This window comes from Octopus bimaculoides, chromosome 27 (genome assembly GCF_046866305.1).
Source record: "Octopus bimaculoides isolate indiv1 chromosome 27, ASM4686630v1, whole genome shotgun sequence".
NCBI lineage: Eukaryota > Metazoa > Mollusca > Cephalopoda > Octopoda > Octopodidae > Octopus > Octopus bimaculoides.
This window is the reverse complement of record NC_142954.1, coordinates 24487185-24510655: the sequence shown is the minus strand read 5'-3', so window position 1 is coordinate 24510655 and position 23471 is coordinate 24487185. Positions and strand designations below refer to the sequence as shown.

The window sequence follows — 23471 nt, the reverse complement described above, 5'->3', positions numbered from 1 at the left end:
CCCCAGCATGACCATCGTCTAATGACCGATGAAAAGATAATGAGAAGATAAAACAGAAATCGATCTCATTGTCATCTATTGAACAACCAGGACCCACCACTGCTGCTTGGAAATAACTGGGTATCATTCATACTATCAAACACTGGCAAAATTTGACTTCATTCTGTAGTTTTAATGATTTGGTTACTAACTAAAATACTTTGTAATCGCCCACGTGATAGAAATAGAGTGTAATCCATCTAGTATAACCATGGATAATATATTATGAAATGAGTTTCTTCCAAATAGGCTTAAGGTATTGTTTATACATTGTTTGATACTATCAGACGATTACGGTTAGCTGAATGGCTCGGTCCCAAATCAACGGCGATAAGTTGCATCCAATGTATTTTTGCTAACCTGTCTTTTGATATATTCATGAAAACAGCTTTTTTTTTCTTTTTTTTAAAGAAGTTGCTGTTCGCATGAGGTTTCTTTTAAAATTCTTACCTTTTGAAAACTTGGAAATCCTTTCACAGGTTTTCGTGTTTTATGCTTGATCTCCTTCTTATAAACCGCAAACTAACATATAAGAAACCGATTCCATTTACTTCTGTGGGAAAATAATGATCTATAAGTTTCTTTTCTTGTTTTTCGTTTTTTTTTTTTTTTTCATCGAACACAGAACAAATTTATTTGTTAGTGGTGACAGACAAAGAACTATGAAATAACTCTTGCAAATGAGGTTGTTTTATACACCTTAGATTAGCGATTTAAAATCTACGATATACAGAAGCTGCGTAAAGTGTAAATACAGCCTTCATTCGAAATTATTGCAATTTATTTGAAATAATCGGCAGACAACGAGCCAAGAGCGAATCAAAGTTTGGTCAACGCTGAGAGCAATTCCTCATAAAAGGGAAGAAATGCACGCAAGAACGTGGAGAATAAATAGAAAATGCTAATTGCCGGCAATAAAGGTGTCAGTAGTGAATCACGTGTTTGAACGTATTCGGACGCATTACTGAAATATAACATCTAACACTGGGATGGTTTATTGCCATAAGGTGTTGGAAACAGCAGCAACTTTAAATAAAATACTGTTTTTATTATAAAGGAATTGGAATTACTTTTCGTCTTCAGGCTTAAAGCGTTTCTTTTATAATGTTTTTAGAGATCTTATTCAGGAGATGCATTCAGAGTCAAACAGAAGTTTTGTCGTTTGACGCCGGAATACCAAATCTTACAAGAAGGAGTGGAGCGATCTGATGAAAATTCCCTGTAATTACCCGCCGAAAGGTATTACGTTGTTTTAATAGAGAGGAAGCAATGGACTATTTTGTTTGCGTTATACAAAAGTTACTTTGGTTGGGACTGCAATAAATTTAGTATTTGGTGATCAGCCAGGACTAAACTGCGGACGAACAGCAAAAACCGAAATAAATCGTATCCAAACGGATGTCATTTCTAAACTTTAGTATCTAAGAGACAGCCGTATGTTTAAAAACCGCGTTTCGTAGGTTGATGCACGCACGCACGCACGCACGCACACACACACACACATACACACACACACACACACAGGTGTCCCTGTGGTAACTTGAGTTAGTACACATAGCAGCCAAATCTCTCTTAAAATACAGGTTTTCATCATAAGAAAGACACAGATTTACAGTGTTTCAGAAAATTTAAAAAAATCTATGCCATGGTTCTACTGCATCAGAAGCAACACGTGGCTAAATAAAACACAGAGAAACATACTTCCCATTAAAAGATCATCTACTAAATGATACTAATAAAGTTGACGGTATATTTTCGATGTTTCATTCCCTGGTAAACTCCATGTATTTTAAACATTATCTCATTACGACCTATCTAAGACATAAAGATAGTTCTGACAATCTATTTCTTGGTCTACAGTGAAGTGATAAGTTTTTTTGTTTTTGTTTTTAATGTTCGTTCAGAGAAACGGTAGTCATAGTAAGGTTCGTAATTGTAGCTCAATACTCCCTGCAGCTGATGATGATGATATTGTTGATGATGATGATGTAGTTGTTGATGATGATGATGATAGTGATGATGATGAAAAGGAATAAGAGGAAGTAAAAATGACAATGACGATGTAATGAATATTCAGGTAATGATGAATATAATGCTCAGAAACTATGATGATAACGAGGATGATGATGATGACGATGATGATGATGACGATGATGACAGGAATTCTAATGATGATAAGGATGATAATACTGGCGAGGAAATTGATGGTGATGATAAGGATAATCATGATTACGATGATGAGAGTGGGCGTGGTGGAGATGATGATGATAATCGCAACCGTGAGTTTGTTGGTGACACATTTATTGATGATAATGATAATAACACGAACCTTCATTATCATCATCATCATCAACATAATGATGATGATGATGACGATATTGATGACGGCAATATTGATGTGAGTAGGAGAAAGCGAGGGTGGTGGTGGTGGTGGTGGTGGTTGCGGCGTGGTGCCAGTTGTGTTACTGGTGGTAGTGATGATGGTGTCGATGCTGGTGGCCGGTGGCGATGGTGCTAGTGGAGATGGTACTGGTGACGGTGGTGACGGTGGGGGTGTTGGTGGATGCAGATGCGATGATGATGATGATGCCGATTATGGATATAGTTCTGCTGAGGAGAGCGTATCCAGTGAAGACGATGGAGTCAACTATGGCGATGATGATGATGATGATGATGATGATGGTGCTGGTGGTGCTGATGATGTCACAGATGAGGAGGCAGAGGAAGAATACAATGGTAATGATGTAGCTGATGAAGTTGATGGTGATAACGACTGTAACGTTGATGATGAAGACGACGATGATGATGATAATGATGGTGGTGGTGGTGACGATGGCGATGATGTTGATGCCGGTCTCGATAAAGATGAATTCGATACAATCTGTTGAATTTGATACGCGATACTGATTTTCTACCCTTTTTTTTTGTTTTTGCTTTGGGTTTTGTTTATATCCTTTCCGCTAAAAAAAAGAAAACAACTCACTTTTAATGGCGATTTCTATGTGCATTATTTTTAGTTTATTTCATTAAATTCAAACACATACACAAATATATATATATATGTATGTATGTATATATATATATATATATATATATATATATATATATATATACACAACCACATATATACACATATATATACACAACCACATATATATATATATACACCCACATATACGAATATATATATATATATATATATATATAATTTACGATGTGTGTATATATATATGTACGTATGTATATATATATATAATGTGAATTGTAAAAAAATGTTTAAAATAATACATATATATATAAAAATTCAATAAAAAAGGTCTTTTTTAAGAATGGCCACTACATTAAATCAATATTTTAGATTCGTTTATTGATATTTATTTTCTAATGTTATAATTTCACTCACATACACACCTTCTTGCTATCTTCAGCTCTCTCTGTCTCTCTCTCTCTCTCTCTGTCTTTCTATCTCTCTCTCTCTCCCACTCTCTTCCCCCTCGCAATATTTCTCTCCTAATCACTGTCTCACCCCTCCTCTCCCTCTTTCGCTTTCACCCTTTCTTTCTCTGCTTTTCACAAAAAAAAAAAAAAAATACCATTGCTCTTTTTTTTCTCAGTCTAAATATCCATTGCTTCTGATATTAATTGATAGCTCCGTTGATAATTTACTGACGCTTCTGAGAATGGTAATTGAAAATAAAATAAAATAAAATGAACTGAAATACAAAAAATATAAAACAATAATAAAAATACAATTAAAACATTATATGAAATGAATGTAATATTTCAAAAAAATGAAGGAATAACACTAAAATGAAATAATGGTTATTTTCGGTGGAAGCGAAGAATTTATGAAGTGAGACCAGTCTTATAACTTCCGTTATTTTCTTCAATGCCGCGGAACATAAATCAGAGTTTCGGAAGACTTAAATGTAAATAGGTGTCGCTGTTTGATTACAAAGTTGGGACACACAGTAATTCTGTCTTTTAATGTATGCCTTTATCAGTTATTCCCAGCCTATTAGTATTTTTGATGGCCCCGGAGGGATTAATTATATAGATATTTGTGTGTGTGTGTATGTCTGTATGTATATACACACACACACACACATATATATTTTTATTTATATGTATATGTATGAATATATATATCCACATATATATATATGTGTATGTGTGTATGTCTGTATACATACATAGTTTTTCGGTCCTTCAATCTTTATCTCGTCAAAACATATATAATGTGACCAGAATGTTCTGTACCAGTAATTTGCTGGTACTCAATTTCAACTAAGCTTCAGCAACCTGATATTAAACACCTTGCTCAAGAGGAACCGCCGCCGCCCAAAATGAAATCGTCTTTTTTGTGCTCTGCGTTGACAGGTATTATATTTCGGTGGAAAAAAACTGATGTTGTTTTATTGCTTTGGGACAGAATATTCTGATCGTTCATTAGAACGACTTTCTATTCCACTTTCACTAACGGTCGACAAACCCTGTACTTTTTCTCTCTTTTCTATATCAATCTACATCTCCAGTTCCATTTTCCCTTACATATCAACCGTCCAATCTCCCTTTGAAATGTAGACTAAACTATAATTTCTAATGTTAAAAATCCTTCTCTCCTATCGCTTAGCTCTTCCTTTACCTTTCTGCCCACTTTCAAGAAATACATTCGTTATTTCGGCCTTTTAGAGAGCAGCTAGATTGATCCAATCCTTTAAAAAGGCGCTTGAAATGCGTCCCAACAGGTCATTCAATATGCTTAAGACACCCATTGGCCCACTTGCAAGTTTTGCTCTACTCATTATATTGTTGAAACAAGCCGTAGTGACTCGAAGCTCTGGCACGTTGTCTTTTGTAGTATTCACCTTTGTGTCACAACGCAGCACCTAGTCCCCTACATAACATCTTGGGCCACTCCGTAACTCCGCAGCCAGTTTCCGGTATCTCAATACATGAGAGAGCCAGACTCTCGTGTAAACGCAGGGGACTTCGTAAAATCACGCTCGAAATGATTGCACTGATGGGTCGATCTGAACCCATCTTTCTTGTGTTATTCTGTCCATCCCATGACCTCAATACATTAAGCTCTGCTTTATCCTTAACTACTGCCCTTCTTTTTTATCCAGCTACTCTTTCTTTTTTCCTTCTATTTTGCTTCTCCGTATCTTACACGATATTTAATCCGCAGAAACACACATATGTAAGCATACAGAAACACGCATGCACGCACGCACACACACATACACTCACATATACAGGTTCAAAACGACAGTGAAGTTGTAATTGAAGATGAGAAAGAAACGAATGCTTCTTTGGTTTGACGTCATATTTATAATGGAGATGATATTTACCCTCGTTATTGATAACATAATCTCATCTTTTTGTCAAATAGTTTATCCTTTAAGTGTAAATATCTTCACGTTTCCAAGCAAAGGGACACTTCATATCTTCTTTTATAGCGTCACAGATGATAAACTTCTTTTCTCTCTAAATAATGTTTCATCGATTTGCAAAACTGATAGTGAGATGCTTCAAGGTCAGGAAGCTATGATGGATGAGTAAAAACTTTATATATTTAGGGCTATGATTTTTTCTTCAGTGATCTGGGTATTATGGCGTCATGTAATGAGGAGCAAGTTCTTTTTATGACTGACCAACGGTGACCGCTTTTTTTTTCTTTTTGTAATTTTTTTCTGTAATTCTTCCAACTGATGACAATCTTTCTTCACATGAACTGTTTTTAACACTTCATGAGAGACGATACCTTCATATACAACCAAATCCGGAAATAACATAGTTTTGGATGTAGTCCTGTTGTGGCGGATGGGCATTCCTCTTTCAATAGGTGCCAATAACTGAGATGCTCGTTGGATATGCTTATAGAAAAACACTTTTCGTTGCTTCTGGAGATCCGACCCAGGAAATATACGATAGGAAATCTGCTCATCAATGACAAGCATTGAACAACTCATTGATTAAGAGGAAACCACTCAGAGAATGAGGGCCCTAGTTACCAAACTAAGATATCCCCTTAGATCAATAAATCGTTTTATAATTGAAGTGTATATTATACCTTCAACGTGCCACATTAATTTTCTCTGGACAAATTACCCCCTACTGCTCCCACTGCGCACGGTTCTCACTCCCGTACACAATATTTCGATGAGATGATCGTAATAATTCTTTTGTTTTTTGGCCAAAAAGATAACCAGAATTCACGACTCTAGAGTATTCTGAGAAGTCTTCCAGCAGACATGTTGACGGGAGTAATAACAACTGGCTATCTTTTCCATATATACATACACGTGCGTGCACACACAGACACACACACACACACAAGCATACATATATAGAAAGGGACAGAAATGGAGAGAGGTAGATAGATAGATAGATAGATAGAGAGAGAGGCGTTTATGTATGTGTATAGGATTTTCAACATATATATGTAAATCTCTTGACTACATTTTTATAACATTTGTGAGGGGAAAGCGGTGGGCGGACAAACATTTTAGCGATATTCCGTACGTTTTCACGTTCTGCGTTCAAATTCCACCGAGGTCGACTTTGCCTTTCACCATTTCAAAATCGATAAAATCAGTACAGTTCAGCGTTGTGACGATGCAATCGATTCCCCACCTTCACAAACTCGCTGGCCTTTCCCCACAATTTGAAAAAAAAAGTTATGAAGAAAGCCAGATGAATTTCTGAACTTTCAAATGTTCTGCTCAGTACTTATGAATACTTCATCTGCAAATCCTTATTTAAACTATGCCGCTAAAACACTCCTTAGATACCACATGCATTATAACACTTCTACAACTGTACAGCTCCTTTATACATTGTCGGAAATAAATGTTATCTATCTCACAAACCACCACAAAAAGCTAAACTGTCTCATGACCTTTTTGCGAAAGTTCTTTACCAACCTCGTGTATTTCCTTCTCCGCTAGATTTATTCTGAGGTTTCTCTAAGAGCAACTAACGTATATTTATATTAAAAAATAAAATTCCTTTATGGTGTTCCAAAGTAACTGTATGTTAGCTTTTTATTTTAGTAAATTTACCATTTATTTGTATGTTTAGAGAGAGTTGTACATTTGTACATTTGCGTTTATTTTCTTTTTTCTCTTGCGATAAGTAGACTCTCTGGCATTCCATTTTAAATACAGACTTTCTGCGAAATATTTGGATTCTTGACAAATTTAATGGAGAAGAACCAAATCAACAATAACTATTAATAACAAAATACCTATCAACAGCATACGAAATAAATATAACATTAAACAAGAATTAGAATCCAGCGTCTAACTTAAAATGGCTCTTAAAACCGTTAGGGTTTCATTCAAATTTTACGCGTTGCAGCCATTAGCAGTCATTTGAGAAGACGCAATTTAACAAGCTTTTTGCGATTCAATACAGGTTGTAAAAGCTATCATTTTATCAACACTACCATTAATAATCAGCACATTGATAGCTGTATGGCAATCCTTTTCCTTCCAATTTCAAATCACCATTGTCAGTTTCATGATTGCATCTATGCTTATAAATGAGGTGGTATTTTTCTTAAACGGTATAGGTTCAGATTGAAAGCAATATCTAACAATATATATATATACTGAGTTCGAATCCCATCGGGGTTTATGTTTATCTGTTGATTTTTATTATTTTGTCCTGATCAAATCTGATGAATTAATCAATACTAATATAGAATATGTTTCAGTTATGAGCGTCTCATTAATTTTTATAGGTGAACTAAGACTATATTTCTAATAGATTTTCTTATTCAATCGTTTTCTGATAAGGATTATTTTAAGGGAGATATTGTTTCTATGTCTGCATGATTTCTAGGTCAGTCAAACTGCTCAAAACCTTTGAAAAGTCTCCTGTAATAGTGTCGACAGTCGACAGTAGAATTTGGTCGATGGAATACGAGTGGATATTCCGTCGGCGAAATTCAAAAGGACAGACTCAATCCCTTTGAGACCATTCAGTGCTGTAAACCTTACGTCTTTGGCAAAGTCTTCGATTTCCTGACTTCCGACTCAGCGTTTGATTAAATAATGAATTTTCCCCACCGTTCTAAGAAATATAGTTAAGAGCCTATGCCATGCTGTACTGCTGAAATCTACAAACTTTTTTCATTCTCTCGTTGTTTATATTCTCTTATTCCTTTCTGTTGAAGAACGTAGGCTCGAAACGTAAAAGAATTTTTCAGTTTCCCGAGCGTCAAACTAATACACATGACTGTTGTTCATACACCTTCCCTCGTCTTTTGTTTTCCTATAAATTTAAACTATATATATATATATAGTCCTCGGTCAGCATTTCCTATAAATATCAGTAATGTTATGAGGTTGATATGGTTAAGTTTAGAAGGGCTTAATAAAACTTATTTAGTTTCAATCCAGATGAAGTAAAATTAGAATATTTGGAACGCTTCAACTGGGCGCAGGTTATGTTGTGGCTTACGTCAATCTATTTACAACTGTTGCAATATAAAAGGATAATATCTTTTGTGTTCATTCTCGTGATGTTCCGATTTAGATCACGGCCATCGACACAGTCAGGAGAATAAAATCATTGTTCGCTACCGTTTTCGTGGTTACAACTGATATATATATATATATAAAGAAAGAAAGAGAGAGAAAACCGAAAGAGAAAAAAAGAAGGGCGATAGATAGAAAATCATACAGTGAGAGAGAGAGAGATGGAGAGATTGATTTAAATACATAAATACACACGTTCCTTCTTAGAGAGAGAGAGAGAGATCTGTATGTAAGTATATATGCGTGTGTGAGTGTGGTTTATAGGTGAGTTGAATAAGAAAACGGTGAGCCAGTTTTGTCATTTCCATTGAGTTTTTCCATTGTGCGACAATATTTCCACACAATGTCGTGATTTATTTCGGAAGTAGTTAGCTTGTAGTGACTATCGCTTCCATTTTTATTTGGTAGGGACAGTTATATCGGTACGGTTGTTAATGCTGAAATTATCATAATCCTGTCACGCTTCACGAAACAACTCCATTCGACTTATAATAACAGACCATTTTAAGGTCGATAAATCAAATACCAGTTGCGTACTGCGGTCGAACTAATCGACTGGACCCCTCCCCTAAAATTTCGGTGCTTGTGCCTAGAGTACAAAAGAATAACAGACCATCTTGTTCGTAATTTTATTCAATAGAGACACATATTATTTAATTCTAACAATCGGTTCAAATTTTAGCACAACGCCAGCAATCTTGAAGGGACGGGTAGTTAATAGCATCTAACAGTGTGCGTGCGTAATACTTATTTTTAATGTACATGAAAAAATAAATGGTAAAATCGACCTCGGTGGAATTTAATCTCAGAACGAAAAAGCCGGAAGAAATACCGCCAAGAATTTTTGTCCGAGGCACTAACCATCCTGCTAGCTCTGCACCCATTCTTTAGTAATTGTTTCAACATTTCCCCAGCAATTATCAGGTCAGATTGCGAATCGATTATACAGACCTGAATCTTAACTGGTAATTATTTGATTGAATCTGAAAGGACGAATGAAAAGACTACTTCGACAGAATTTGAACCCAGAACGTGAAGAGCCGGAGAAAAGCTGCTGAACAATTGTGTCCGACGTACTAGGAATGCGTCCGACTCACCGATTTTTTTTTATTCCTGATAATCTTTTCCACTTCAAACACAAGGCCCGAAATTTTGAAATAAGAGAAAAAACTGGGGGAAATTGTGAGGTACGGGAAAAACTGGGTACTTAATAGACCCAGAAAGGATGAAAGCAAAGTTGACTACGGGGAAATTTGAACACCGAACGTAAAGACAGACGAGATGCCGCTAAAATGTTGCCCGTCATGCTAACAGTTCTGCGAACAGACCACCGTATAATATGTACGAAATACTGGCTCCAAATTTTGGCACTAGACTAACAATAGCGGCAGACGGTTAAATCGATTACATTGGCTCAAATAGTATTTATATCATTGTTCTTGAAACAAGGAAAATCAAAGTCAGCTTTAGCGGAATTTGAACTCAAAACCTAAAAACGGATGAAATGCTCTTAAATATTTTGTCCGGTGTGTTAACGATTCTCCTTCCCCTGCCTTATTTTTAAGTTTAATAATCTTTTCTACTCTAAGCACAAGGCCAGAAATTTTGGGAGTGGAGAAAATTTTGGATGAGGGTATTTAATTTATTGACTCCGAAAGCATAATAGGCGAAGTCAACCTTGGCGGAATTTGAACACTGAACTCAGAACGTTAAGACAGACGAAATATCGCTAAGTATTTCACCCAGCGTGGTAACGTTTGTGCCAGCTCGCCGCCTTCTATAAGTTAAATAATGTAAGATATAAAAAAAAAAAGCTCTCCGAAATTCTATCAATATTTCCCTGTAAAATTTGGGAAGCGATTTATAAACGAGTGAGTTCTCGACGCAAGTAAAATACTCTCTCTATATCTCGAACAAGTTTTATTAACTGTTTAACCCATCATATTAACCAATTTTTAAGATGCCGCTGGTAATCAGTTGTGCAATTACAGAAGATACGCCAGTCTCTAAATATTCATATTTCAGAATAAATATTGCAAATTTGTTAATTTATTTGACGTGGAGACAAATAGAAACTGTAGCTTGGTTACTCTAGAACTTTTACATGTTTTTGTCAGCCATTTTTCTCGTTTATTTCTTCTATTTATTCCTCTCCTTCTCTTTCTCACTCTCCATTTATCCAGCTCTCTGTACCTATCTTGCTCTCCTCACTTTCTCTCTCCCGGAAATTGAAAATTCGTTTGTAAATATTTCTATGAGTTGTCTAGTAACATGTTATTGTTTTATTGATATCAACGTAGTCAGAGTTGTAGGTGTCGCTGTTGTTATACTTGTGAATTCCATTCTGTTGTTGTTTTCCTAGTTATTGTCACCATCGGCGCCTTGTGGTCATTTCTATTGTCTTATTTTGTTACTGCCCATAGTGTTATTCAAATGGTAGTTGTTAAGATAAACTTTACCTTGTGTGAGTGTGAGATTGTGTAAGTGTCTGAGTATGTGTACGGCTAGGTGTGTATGTGAGTGCGTGTGTGTGCTTACGTTCGTGCGCGTGTGTGATTGTGTACGTGTGTGAGTATGTATACGGCTGTGTGTGTTTGTGTGAGTGCGTGTATGTGCGTAAATTCGTGCGTGTCTGTGATCCTGTACGTGTGTGAGTATATGTACGGCGGTGTGTGTGTGTGTGTGAGTGCGTGTGCATGATTGTGTAAGTATGTGGAAGGCTACGTGTGTATGTGTGAGTGCGAGTGTGTGCTTACGTTCGTGAGCGTCTGTGATTGTGTACGTGTATATATATGTTAGGTTGTGTGTGTATGTGTATGTACGTGTCTGTGCATACGTTGGTGCGCGTGTGTGATCGTGTACGTGTTTAAGTATGTGTACGGCTGTGTGTACGTGTGTGTGAGTGATTGTATATGTGTAGACGGTTGAGTGTATGTCTGTGAAAAAGGTGAATGTATCTCTGATTTGCTCTGTTATATAAATGTGTGTGTGTACGTGTGTGTGTGTACGTTCTTTACTTTCTCTCTTTCCCTGAAGTAGAATTAGTAGTAGTGGTAGCGACAGCAGCCGCAGTAGTAGTAGTAGATGGTGATTATGATGATGAAAAATAAAAGAAGAGGGTCTAAACTAAAACAATTATTTGACGAGTAAATAACCTGATTAATTAGCGTAAGTCTGTTACCTGAGGAAGAAATAGAAGAACGATAATGTTAATATGAATGATAATAATACGTCTACTGCCAAAAATCGATAAGTCAACCTGTATTTAAAATGACAGTGAGAAGGTCGGTGCGACGAACAAAATGGAGAATTTGCAGTGAATTTTGTACTGGAGTATATTTTGGTTAACATCGTGACTTGGTTTTATTTTTCAGTCTAAATCCACGATTCACATCTCAGTGAACGCATCATCGCTTGAAAAAGATTATGGGATTAACTTGTAGTGAAATATCTAGCGAATACTTCTCTTTCTGTAACAGCCGTTACATTAGGATCTGTCAAGGACATCTGCTTTTTGAAAATCCGAATTTATCAAAATTTTTGTTGTTAACGGAGTTTCGCCCCAAATCAGCCAGGATCGAATAAATATATTTCCAACCGAATTCAAGAGAAAAAAATGTGCGCGTGTGTGTGTGTAAGAGAGAGAGAGGAGGGCAAAGTAAAAGAATGAGAGAGAGAGAGAGAGAGAAAGAGAGACAGAGGAGGGCAAAGTGAAAGAATGAGAGAGATATAGACGGAGAGACAGAGAGTACATAAGACCTCAGTAAGGGAAGGAAAATATATTTATTAACTTCGAAGAAATTGAAGATAAATTTAACCGCCAGAAAGGATACTGCCAGGCCTATACAGTCTTTTCGTTTGGTGCCTTCAAACGGTAGGCAGATTATTTCGACACTTTTTGTTGATTAGGTCCCAGTTTATAGGTTATTTATTTATTTTTTCTTTTATATAGTGTTTCTAATGTACCAGCTGATTTACTGTGTGACAGCTGATGTCGCCTTCTCACTGAAGGAGTAAGAAACAATTGGTTCAGGAGCTAGATGGTAAATGTTTTTATTTTTCATCCCTAACAGTGGTTTGGAACTTAGCTGTTCTTTTTAGCGTGCAAGGAATCCTATGAGGGATACCTCTTATGTGTTTAAATGTACACTATATATATATATATATATATATATATATATATGAGAGAGAGAGAGAGTTTCGAAATTTCACCAAGACACCTGAAGAAGGCTGGTGGTTATATCAGCCGAAACGTTGTTAACAACAAACAAGATCAGGACAAATATCCGTTGAATGTAAGTAATGAACATAATTCCTCATCTCTTAAATATAGAACTACAATGTGTTATATTATACTGATGACGGTAAAGAGATTTACATCTCTAAATTAGAAATTGGTTTATGGTTAAAACGTTTCTTTTTTTTAATCTTCTTTGTTCACTTCTTTCGCTTTAAACCTGTGATAATGGGGTAAATATTGTAGTTCTTAGAGCCATTTGACGTCTATATCTAGCATGTGGCACTACTCACGTGTTGATTTTTTTTATATTAACCACACGGGGTCGGAACACAGGAGACAGCACTAGGACAGACAAACGAAAAGGTGGAATGACGACTACTCAAACCCCACACTCCAGTTAACATCATTGAACGTTTTTAGAAAAAAAATTTAACACGTGTTATTTTATTTTTGTCTCTTTCTCTTTGCTGTGTGTGGCTTGTGTTATATACTCAGTCGACAACAGACATGCGTGAAGTGGCCAGTGTCAATACGAAATTTTATTTTCATTTCCATTGAAACAATACACGTTTACTGTTCTATTACGAGTTAATAATTATCGCAGCAGTTGCAAGGTAAAATATAAAATTCTTTGTCTCTCTGTAATAATTATTGTGGTATTTACCGTTAAATTAGCAGTTCCATACATGTGCTATTTCGTTCATTTGCTTATATTTCGTTAATTTACACTGCATACAAAAATACGGACATACTACATACATACAACTGCTTACAAAAATAGAGATTAATGTATTGGGTTGTCCGGAAAGTTTGTGCCGATTTATAGTAGCTTTTGGAAAAATATGTTTATTTCTTCGACTAAGTAAATAAATAAATAATGAATATGAATGGGGATCTCTCCCTCTCTTATCTATCTGTCTAACTGTCTGACTATTTATCTATCAGCCTATCTACCTACCTAAATTTCCATGTATCTATCTTCATTGTCAATAGTACCTCACCCCCCAAAACAAAAACGATGTTCGCTTTTTCTAAATACCCCCAACTCAAAAACTGTTATATCGCAATACTACACAGTGGCTGTGTGAGCTACGAAATCCTCGTCGCCACTGTTATATCGCACGTTCGGATGACAACTAAAGTATTAACAAACAATACTCATAGAGGTCATCCGAACGTGCGAAATGACAAAAACACATTTGTTTTATATAGACGAACAAGCTGTTCGTACATTCAAAAAATTTGATTTTACAATTCGAGAAACGAAAGAAAGCACTAATAATAATGAAGAAATAAACAGATTTTTTCCCAGCTCTCACCGTTTGTTTTTACTGTCTTGTTCTCACGGTTCCGTTCTTGTTAACGCTTTTACCCTCCGCAAAAATCCCAAATTTTATTTAATTTGCTTTGCAGGAAGGACTGTTTCAACGAAGTTGCCTATTGTCCTTACCTTTCAAACGCGAAGTAGATGAAACAGGGACAACTGACGAAGGGGCATATTGCATGTCTCGTTTGTGTCGTTTGGTTGTTTCGTTGTTGGAAAAAATTTCGTTTTCTATGTTTTCGTTTCTCATTGTGTTTATGGTTTTTTTTTTTGATGTCCTGTACATATATATATATATATATATATATATATATCGGTATGTACATATATGCATGTATATATGCATATATTTGTATTATATATATATATATATATATATATATATATATATATATATATGTATATGTATATCGGTATGTACATATATGCATGTATATATGCATATATTTGTATTATATATATATATATATATATATATATATATATATATATATATATATATCGGTATGTACATATATGCATGTATATATGCATATATTTGTATTATATATATATATATATATATATATATATATATATATATATATATATATATATATCGGTATGTACATATATGCATGTATATATGCATATATTTGTATTATATATATATATATATATATATATATATCGGTATGTACATATATGCATGTATATATGCATATATTTGTATTATATATATATATATATATATATATATACATATATATATATATATATATCGGTATGTACATATATGCATGTATATATGCATATATTTGTATTATATATATATATATATATATATATATACATATATATATATATATCGGTATGTACATATATGCATGTATATATGCATATATTTGTATTATATATATATATATATATATATATATATATATATATATATATATATATATACATTGCGTGTGTGTATGTGTGTTGGATTATGTACATAAGTGCAGTTTGGACTCCATTGATGCAGATAATCCAACAACAATTTAGAATGACTCGTCATATTTGACACGAGTCGAAAATTTTCGTACCGTGTATTATTTCTTACCGCGGCCACGCTGGGGCGCCGACATTGAGGGACTCTTTAATCGAACAAATTGAGCTCAAGACTCCTTTTTTATTCTATCGATATCTTTTACGTGGAGGTAAAGGGACCATCACTGATGGTAGAGCGGTGGTAAGGGGAGATGCACAAACATATACAAATACAACGGGCTTCTTTCAGTTTCCGTTAATCAAATCTACTCACAAGGATTTGGTCGGCCTGCGGGTTTAGCAGAAAACACCTACCTGCCCATATGTGCCCCACAATGGGATTCAACCCGGAACAATATGATTGGGAAGCACACATAGCCACGCGTGCGCCTATATATATATATATATATTGTATAAAGGATCATGGGTAAGGCCAGAACAATGCGAAGTAAATGCAAGGTAAATCACAAGAAAACAAATATGTTAATTAATGTAGACTTACCTTGTAGTCAATATTTCGGGGTTATGGCCCCATTTTCAAGAAATAAATGAATGTTGCTGATTTGCGTGTGTGTGTGTGTGTTTGTGTATATATGCATGCATGTGTGTGTGTGTTTGTATACACAACCATACACATAGACAGATATACACACAGACATAATAATGCTGACCTATATCTTCAAAACTCAATTATATCTAGAACGATGTTGATCAAAGCTAACTTCCAACGAAGCAGGATAATTATAATTCCCCTCTTCCTCCTCCTCCTCATCATCATCATCATCATCATCACCACCACCACCACCACCAGCAGTATCGTCATCATCATCGCATCCTCATTAGCGTCACCATCATCATTATCGAAGGCAGGAGCAGCAAAACTAAAATACAACCACGCCACATGTTGCTGTTGAATAAGAGTCACATAAGAATGGCCAACCCGGGAGGATCTTAATTTAGTGCTTAAATCACGTGGCTGATTAAGTGCTAGACATAGTAGGCAAATATTCCTCACATCGCCTGGACCACTGAAGATAGGCGCATTCTTCGTAAATATGTTTGAATTAAAGGTTTGACAAGAATGAAAAAAACGTGGCATTCTCGTTTGGAACGTTCTTCAACACAGGTCGCTTTCTCCGATAAGGGACAAATTAAGGGATAAAATACAACAGCAACGGCAAGAAGAATTAGCAATAAATCAATAAATAACATTAACAAAACCAACAAAGACATAATGAGATCTACTCCCACACCACCAAACCCCCTGACCAATACCAACTACATCACCACCAGTACTACTACCATCACCATCAACCTCTAAGTCATTGCTTCTTGACCGAAACTGATAATGATTCATACATTTCTGCAATAAATTGCCACGCTCAGCAATAAGTAATCAAACTACGACTAGAATGAATATTTGGCAAGTAATTATTTGGCTTCAAGTCAAATATTTATTTAATGATTTAATGTCTCGATGAGAATGGCCTACTTAGTTTTAAGTTGTCCTTTTCTCTCTATCCCCCCCCTCTCTCTCAAACCATATGACTTTCATTGAACTAATTCTTTGATCAAATTTCATCTGATGGGTTTTTCTTCAAGACGTCTTACTTTAATCTTGCTTCTTCGCTTTGATCTTAATAGACTATAATATTTGATCTAACACTAAAACGCGCTGTGTCTAAACAATTAATTATATGTTCATATTCTGCGTAGTTAGTCTACTAACTACAGAAAAATGTTAGGCGCAGCTTCTTTATATGATATTTAACATACGATATTTATATTTCTATAGCCCGGGGTCACATATCCAGTGAAAACATTCGACCCCAAGTTAACGAGTTTTACATTGTATGGTCGGACGTCGTTGGGACGAGGGGCAAACTACAATATGAGATTTCGTATAACTCTTTATTTTATGTGTTCAAATCCCACCCAAATTTAATTTTCCATTTGTTTCCGGGATCCGATCGACAAAATCTACACTACATTCGCCACTCAAATTTCCGTATACCGGAAATTCTCTTTATTTCATCGTCTGTCGAATATTCCTGTAAATATTCTGGTGTTTATAAGATAAAGGACTTTACTGATACAGTGTTTCAACACTTCGACGATTTCTCCTTATCAACCTTATTGATACATCCATCAATATTTTACAATGATAACACTGTAGAGTTCTATATTCAAGAGATGAGGAATTATTTATATTATTTACAGTATTTACATTTGACGGATATTTTGTCCTCATCTTCTTTGTTACTAACACATCGTTTCGGCTGATATACCCTCCAGCCTTCAGGTGCCCACGGGCATATGGCGTAGTGGTTATGAGCGCATGCTATTTGCCCCAAGATTCAGAGTTCGATCCCAGGCAGTTACCTGAATGATGATGATGATGATAATAATAAAATTGAAAAATACCTTAAGAATGAGAACCCAGGATCGAAATTTCCCCCAAGACACCTGATGAAGGCTGGAAGGTATATGAGCGGAAACTTTGTTCCAACAACAAACAAGATGAGGACAAATATCCGTCAAATATAAATAACGTAAATAATGTAAATAACACTGTGTTACAAAACTTTTTATTGTATATTTATTTCTGTCTTTGGTCAGTATTTCCTGTTTTCTTCTATCTAGAAATCAAAAGGAATGTTTACTATTCTCTCCAAATTTTGCTTTTGTGACCACTTGATCATGTCCCTTTGTGGCTGACAATATGTGCATCGCTGATCATGAGCAAGAGTAGTGGTGGGATGCACCATAACTGGGTATTGACAGAAATCCTTTGTGGTTTCAATAAATATCGTAAGAAAGCAAGGTTTGAAGGAAACTCTTGCTATTTTTCATACTTTCAAGAGTAAGCAAGTATGAAATAACAGTTGCTACCTGAAAACATAAGTCGTAACCCATTATACATTCGTATTGAATTTTGCTGTTGATGCTGTTTGAATCCAAACGAATCGTGACTGCAGTATATATATATATATATATATATATATATATATATATATATATATATATATAAGAGAGAGAGAGAGAGAGAGAGAGTAACAGCAATAGCATATTTGTATCGTCTTTTTTTCTGTTTAGGGTACCTATGATTACATTATATAAAGAATTCCTTATAGGTCATTAAGATTTGAAAAATGATAGATATGAAACGTCGGATCAGTTGAAATATGTATGTGCATATCTAAATGCTGGTTTCCATTTTGGTAGAAAGCCACCGACTGTGGAATAAGGTGCAAGTGGTTTCCATAGATCTCAATGCTAAACTGGATCTTATCGATCCAGAAAGAATGAACAGCAAAGTGGACCACGGAAGCATTTGATCTCAGAACGTAGACCCACAAGAAATGCCGTTATGCCTTTTTTCCAGTGGGTAATGATTATGCCAGCTGGCATCTTTATCAAATCGAAATATTGATATAAAATTTGTGCAGAAGGCCAGCAATTTCCAGGGACTGGTTAAGTCGATCAAATTGATGCCAGTTCTCAACAGGTACTTAGCTTTTCAACACTTCGGGGCGAATAATATAAGTCGAGACCCCGGTGTCATTTGAACTCAGAAAGAAAAAATTCGTCAGGAATATGTTGAACCACTTTTTGGTGACGTGGTAACTATTCTGCCAGTTCGCCACTTTATCATATCTAAACATGGTTAATATCCGCAGACAGCTTAGTCTGCGAACCGGGAACGTTAAATTTCGAGAGTCAGAAAGTGATATCTAATGAGCGTAGGATATTTCGTAAAGTTAACTTAAGATAATTACCCGATCGTTTAAATCTAACTTACTTTAGCCTATATCCCCGAAATCTATCAAAACCGTACTGCCATTGTCCAGGCAAACGTCTTCCACGTCGGTTCTAGATAGGTGACGATAGATAAGCAAGTAAACTTTGATTTTCGCTCCTAAATCTATTATGTAATGTTCTACAACATTTTAGCGAGCTTGTACAAACGCCAGAGTTGAGCTCTGAATAGAAATTATTCTTGTTGTGGCCGAAGGCTATCGTCTGTTAATAAGAGATATCTCAACTCTAATCTTGTAGCAATTTCATTATTTCTTGTTTCATACACATAACATACGAAAATACAGCGAATTTTATAGTATATATAATAAAATGTTTAATGTTATTAATAAACATTGTTGAAGATAATTTAATCTTCTGAACTTGTTATTTCTATATATTAGATATTTTAATCATAATATAACCGCAAAACTAGTGACCTCCGATCTAAACCACAAAATAAAGACCTCAGACTAAACTAAAACAGAGGCACAGAACTAGAATACTGGGTAACATGTAAGCGAACTATTTAGCCTCTACCTGAACGACGACAGCGAAAGGGTAAACCTAAGCAATAGATTATATAACAAATGAATGAGAACTAGCTGGCAGCATACAGGGCGCATAGAATAAGGGCGCAACATGCAAGACAGCCTAAGGATACCCGACACCAGCATCATTAAATTGTTGATGTCCGATATGAAACATAAAATAGAAAACGAACTGAAAACTACTTGACAAACCGTGCTTAAATGAATAGAATTGGTAAGGCCCAATAAAGAGCGATGAAGATTATGAAGTCCTACCTGCTGTAGTTACACTCTCAAGATGAAATATTTAAAGGTTCTAACTGTTATTTCTAGCGGTTCTTTCAATTCTTAACATATTCCTCTTTTATTCTCGTACCTAATATATTTCTCGTTGAAATCGCACGTTGCTTTTTTTCTTTTAAATTTAGTCGCAGATTCCAATCGCTTTCTTTATTCTATTCGGTGAAATTGTGCCACATAAAAGGATTATTGATACCGGAAAAATATGAAAGTCGGATGTGGACAAAAACCTGACCAGTGACTCACGTTAAGAGGCACGAAATCAATATTAATTTGTGCCAAATATAGCATATAATGACAAAGAGCAATACGGTATTCGAACCTAAAGCTTCAAATAATAAACCAGTAGGGCGTCATGTCACCTCTAAAGCCCCAACAATGTTTAGAAATTCAACTTTCTATACACTTCTCCGTTTTGCAGCTGCAGTGTTGATTATGAACTGTTTTTCTCACCAGGTTTACAGTCTCTAATTCCAGAGACAATAATTTTACTATTGTAAAGATTGACACACGTAGTGATCGTCATGAAAACAAGACCTAACCATCGTTTTACCCCAACTTTCGTTCCACTGCACAAACTAAGCTAATCCGCTATGCCCGTGCACATTTATCATATGAACGGGTTCAATTTAAAATATACACCACATTCAAGATAACAAATTGTCATTCTCCTTTCCCTATTTATAACAATTTAAATAACCCTTACATGTCTCCTAAAAAGTATGTTTTTCCTATTGAAACATCAAATATTTGATTGACATAAACAGAAATACTATTAAAACGAATTGAAATCATTTTCTCTGTGCTAACGTTACAAATGTAAACTACCATTCTATCTTCACTTCGATGAACATAACAACAGTGAACAAACAGAAATCTGCACTTCATCATCTCTCCAACGAGCAGGTTTACTTCATTTTCAGAGCGAAACGCGGAGAATGGGTTTTTCCTCATTGTTATTCTTAAATTATCACACCTACCTGAAATTCGTCTCAAGCCAGTAGTTTAATTTACAAATCCACTTCTATTATACACGTCATTGTATGGTCACGATGGAAGTAGTTTCTATGAACTTTGCAAGTCAATTCAGTATAACCTGTCAGATTGTCCAACCCCTACCTCCATCATTTTCTTTCCTCTTCACTCATCGAATATGCAGCAAACTCGACCCATGGATTTCTTTCGAAAAGTGGCGTATCTGATGCATATTAGTTATTTTTTCGTAGTTCACGGACTTTCACCCGATTACAGACAAAATTATAGACAAAATTATTTCACCAGATATACCACAAAAAAAATTTCTACTTATACGTTGATAACACTGCAACAAATTTCAGATACAAAAAAAAAGGACAAGTTAAGAAAGACTTGTTTCTGGGTCAAAAAATTGTCCTGATTCTGATTTTTACCTTTATTTCTCCAGATTAAGCACTGTCTTCCTGTACCATGAACAATATGTTTTATAATATACTGCATAATATTGCGTATTGAACACAACATTGCAAATACTGAAAGTTACAAAAAACAAAATAAATATTTAGTTGGTATAACAAAACATATATTGGTTATGAATTAAAAACACACCTGTCAACTTAAACAACTTTTGTCCTTCTAAGCCACTAGTGCGGAGTGTGATCTTTTTTAAACCCCAGCAGTAGTCTGCCAACATACCAAGGTTCCATTTTCCTTTGAATCGTCGCTCCATCACTGAAATATCCTGATGGAATCTTTCACCATGTTCATCACTCACATCACCAAGATTTTCCGCAAACAAATCCAAATGACAGTGAAGCACATGAACTTTTAGAGACCTGTTACATGCCATATCATGAAAATGACTCATCAGCTTCAATTCACATCGCCTGCTTTTTGCCATATATCATTGCACTCATTGCAAATAATATCATTACAAATATAAACACATACACATGTTCTAGCTCCTTCATATCGTCAATTTATCTTGAAACAAAATAACTAAAAAATGGTTATTGAAGCAGGTTATATTCCCCGAATTATAACCAGGAATGTTTAATTTTAAATATGAAATCTGCTGGTGGAAATTTGCCTGTGTTTATATTTGTTTATATTAATCAGAGAAAATTACAAAAAGGAATTATCTGTGGACAACATTAACAAATCTAGAAGAATTCTAGATTCCGTAATGTTCACCAGTTATTCTTTACGATATACGACATTGTAATTCCAGCTGATATATCTTCAGTTTTTGATATACAATAGACAAAAAGAAATGTTAAATATTCACTCCGACAGTCTAACAGAATAGTCTATAACATTTATCGAGCTTACAAAACCTTGATTTTCCAACCTATAGAAATTCTGGTTGTGATCGAAAGCTTTGACCTACATAAATTATAAAGTAATTTCTCAACTTTCAGTAATTTCATTGTTTCGTAATTCACCTCCATAACATACGAAAATACAACAAATTGTACATTGTATATATATATAGGAAAATGCTTCTGTTATTAATAAACATTATTAGAGATAAGTCTTTCTTCTCAACTTGTTACTCGCATTGATTATTCAACATAATAATCATAACACAGCTACAGACTGAATAGATAAAGTTATTACTCCAGAATATTATAATCTCATTAGTATGCACTATTGATTTTGAAATGTTATTTTGAATGTAGTTAAGAGAGGAATAAGTTATAATGGAATGAGATAATTCAGATAGAGTATATAGGTTTCAATGGAGGATATTCTTGGCGTATTAGGAGAGCAATGTGCACTCGCCAAAGACGTTAAATTTTTAATATTTCTGATCTTGCAGGTTTATAATGTAATAGAGTTGTAATTTATTTTCACAATCTAATAATAGACACCCAGAATCGAAGTTTAAATGAAGCTGAATTTGTTCAACGCACACACATGCGCCCACTTCACTATCATCCACGAACGCGCACTTGTATACACACGCACGCACGCACGCATGCATGCATACATACATACATACATATATAGGGAGACTTCACAAAAAAACAGCAGACGAAGACAGGTGGTGTAGAAAGCTAACAGATGTATTAGTATAAAACGTGGTGAGCTGGCAGACTAGTTAGCACGCCGGGTAAAATACTTAACGGTATTTCGTCTGCCGCTACGTTCTGAGTTCAAATTCCGCCGAGGTCGACTTTGCCTTTCATCCTTTCGGGGTCGATAAATTCAGTTCCAGTTACGCACTGGGGGTCGATGTAATCGACTTAATCCCTTTGTCGGTCCTTGTTTGTTTAGCCCCTAGTGGGGAATAAAGAAATAAGATGTGTTAGTATAACGCTCGGGAATTGAAAAAGTCTTGAACGGTTTGAGCCTACGCCCCTCCGCATAAACAACATATGTATACGTAAATATATATATGAATGTATATCTTTTACTTGATTCGGTGATTATATTGCGGCTATACTGGAGAACTGCCATGCAGAAACTTTTAATTGAATGAAACGACCCCAGTACTTATTTTGTTAGAAAGCCTGGAACTTACTTTATCTGTCTCCTTTATATATATATATATATATATATATATATATATATATATATATATATGTGTGTGTTGTTGTACTTGGGGACGGTCATATTGCCAGTTTAGCCAATAAAAACACACGCACTGTATATTTGGTGTTAATTTGCTTCAGCTTTATATTACATTAATCTTAATCTTA

General features: G+C 35.2%; 1 long non-coding RNA gene across 2 annotated transcripts in view; it reads left to right on the top strand.

Moving 5' to 3' along the window:
- The first annotated feature begins 12868 nt into the window (after positions 1 to 12868).
- The window catches only part of LOC149130908 (uncharacterized), a 282187-nt gene continuing 271584 nt past the window's right edge, over positions 12869 to 23471 (top strand). Inside the window, exon 1 of one of the 2 annotated variants that reach the window (XR_016238674.1) lies at positions 12869 to 12883. This is a non-coding gene — a long non-coding RNA (uncharacterized LOC149130908). Of the gene's footprint in view, positions 12884 to 13427; positions 13443 to 23471 lie in introns of those variants that run through there. The other variant, XR_016238673.1, reaches the window with a different exon arrangement.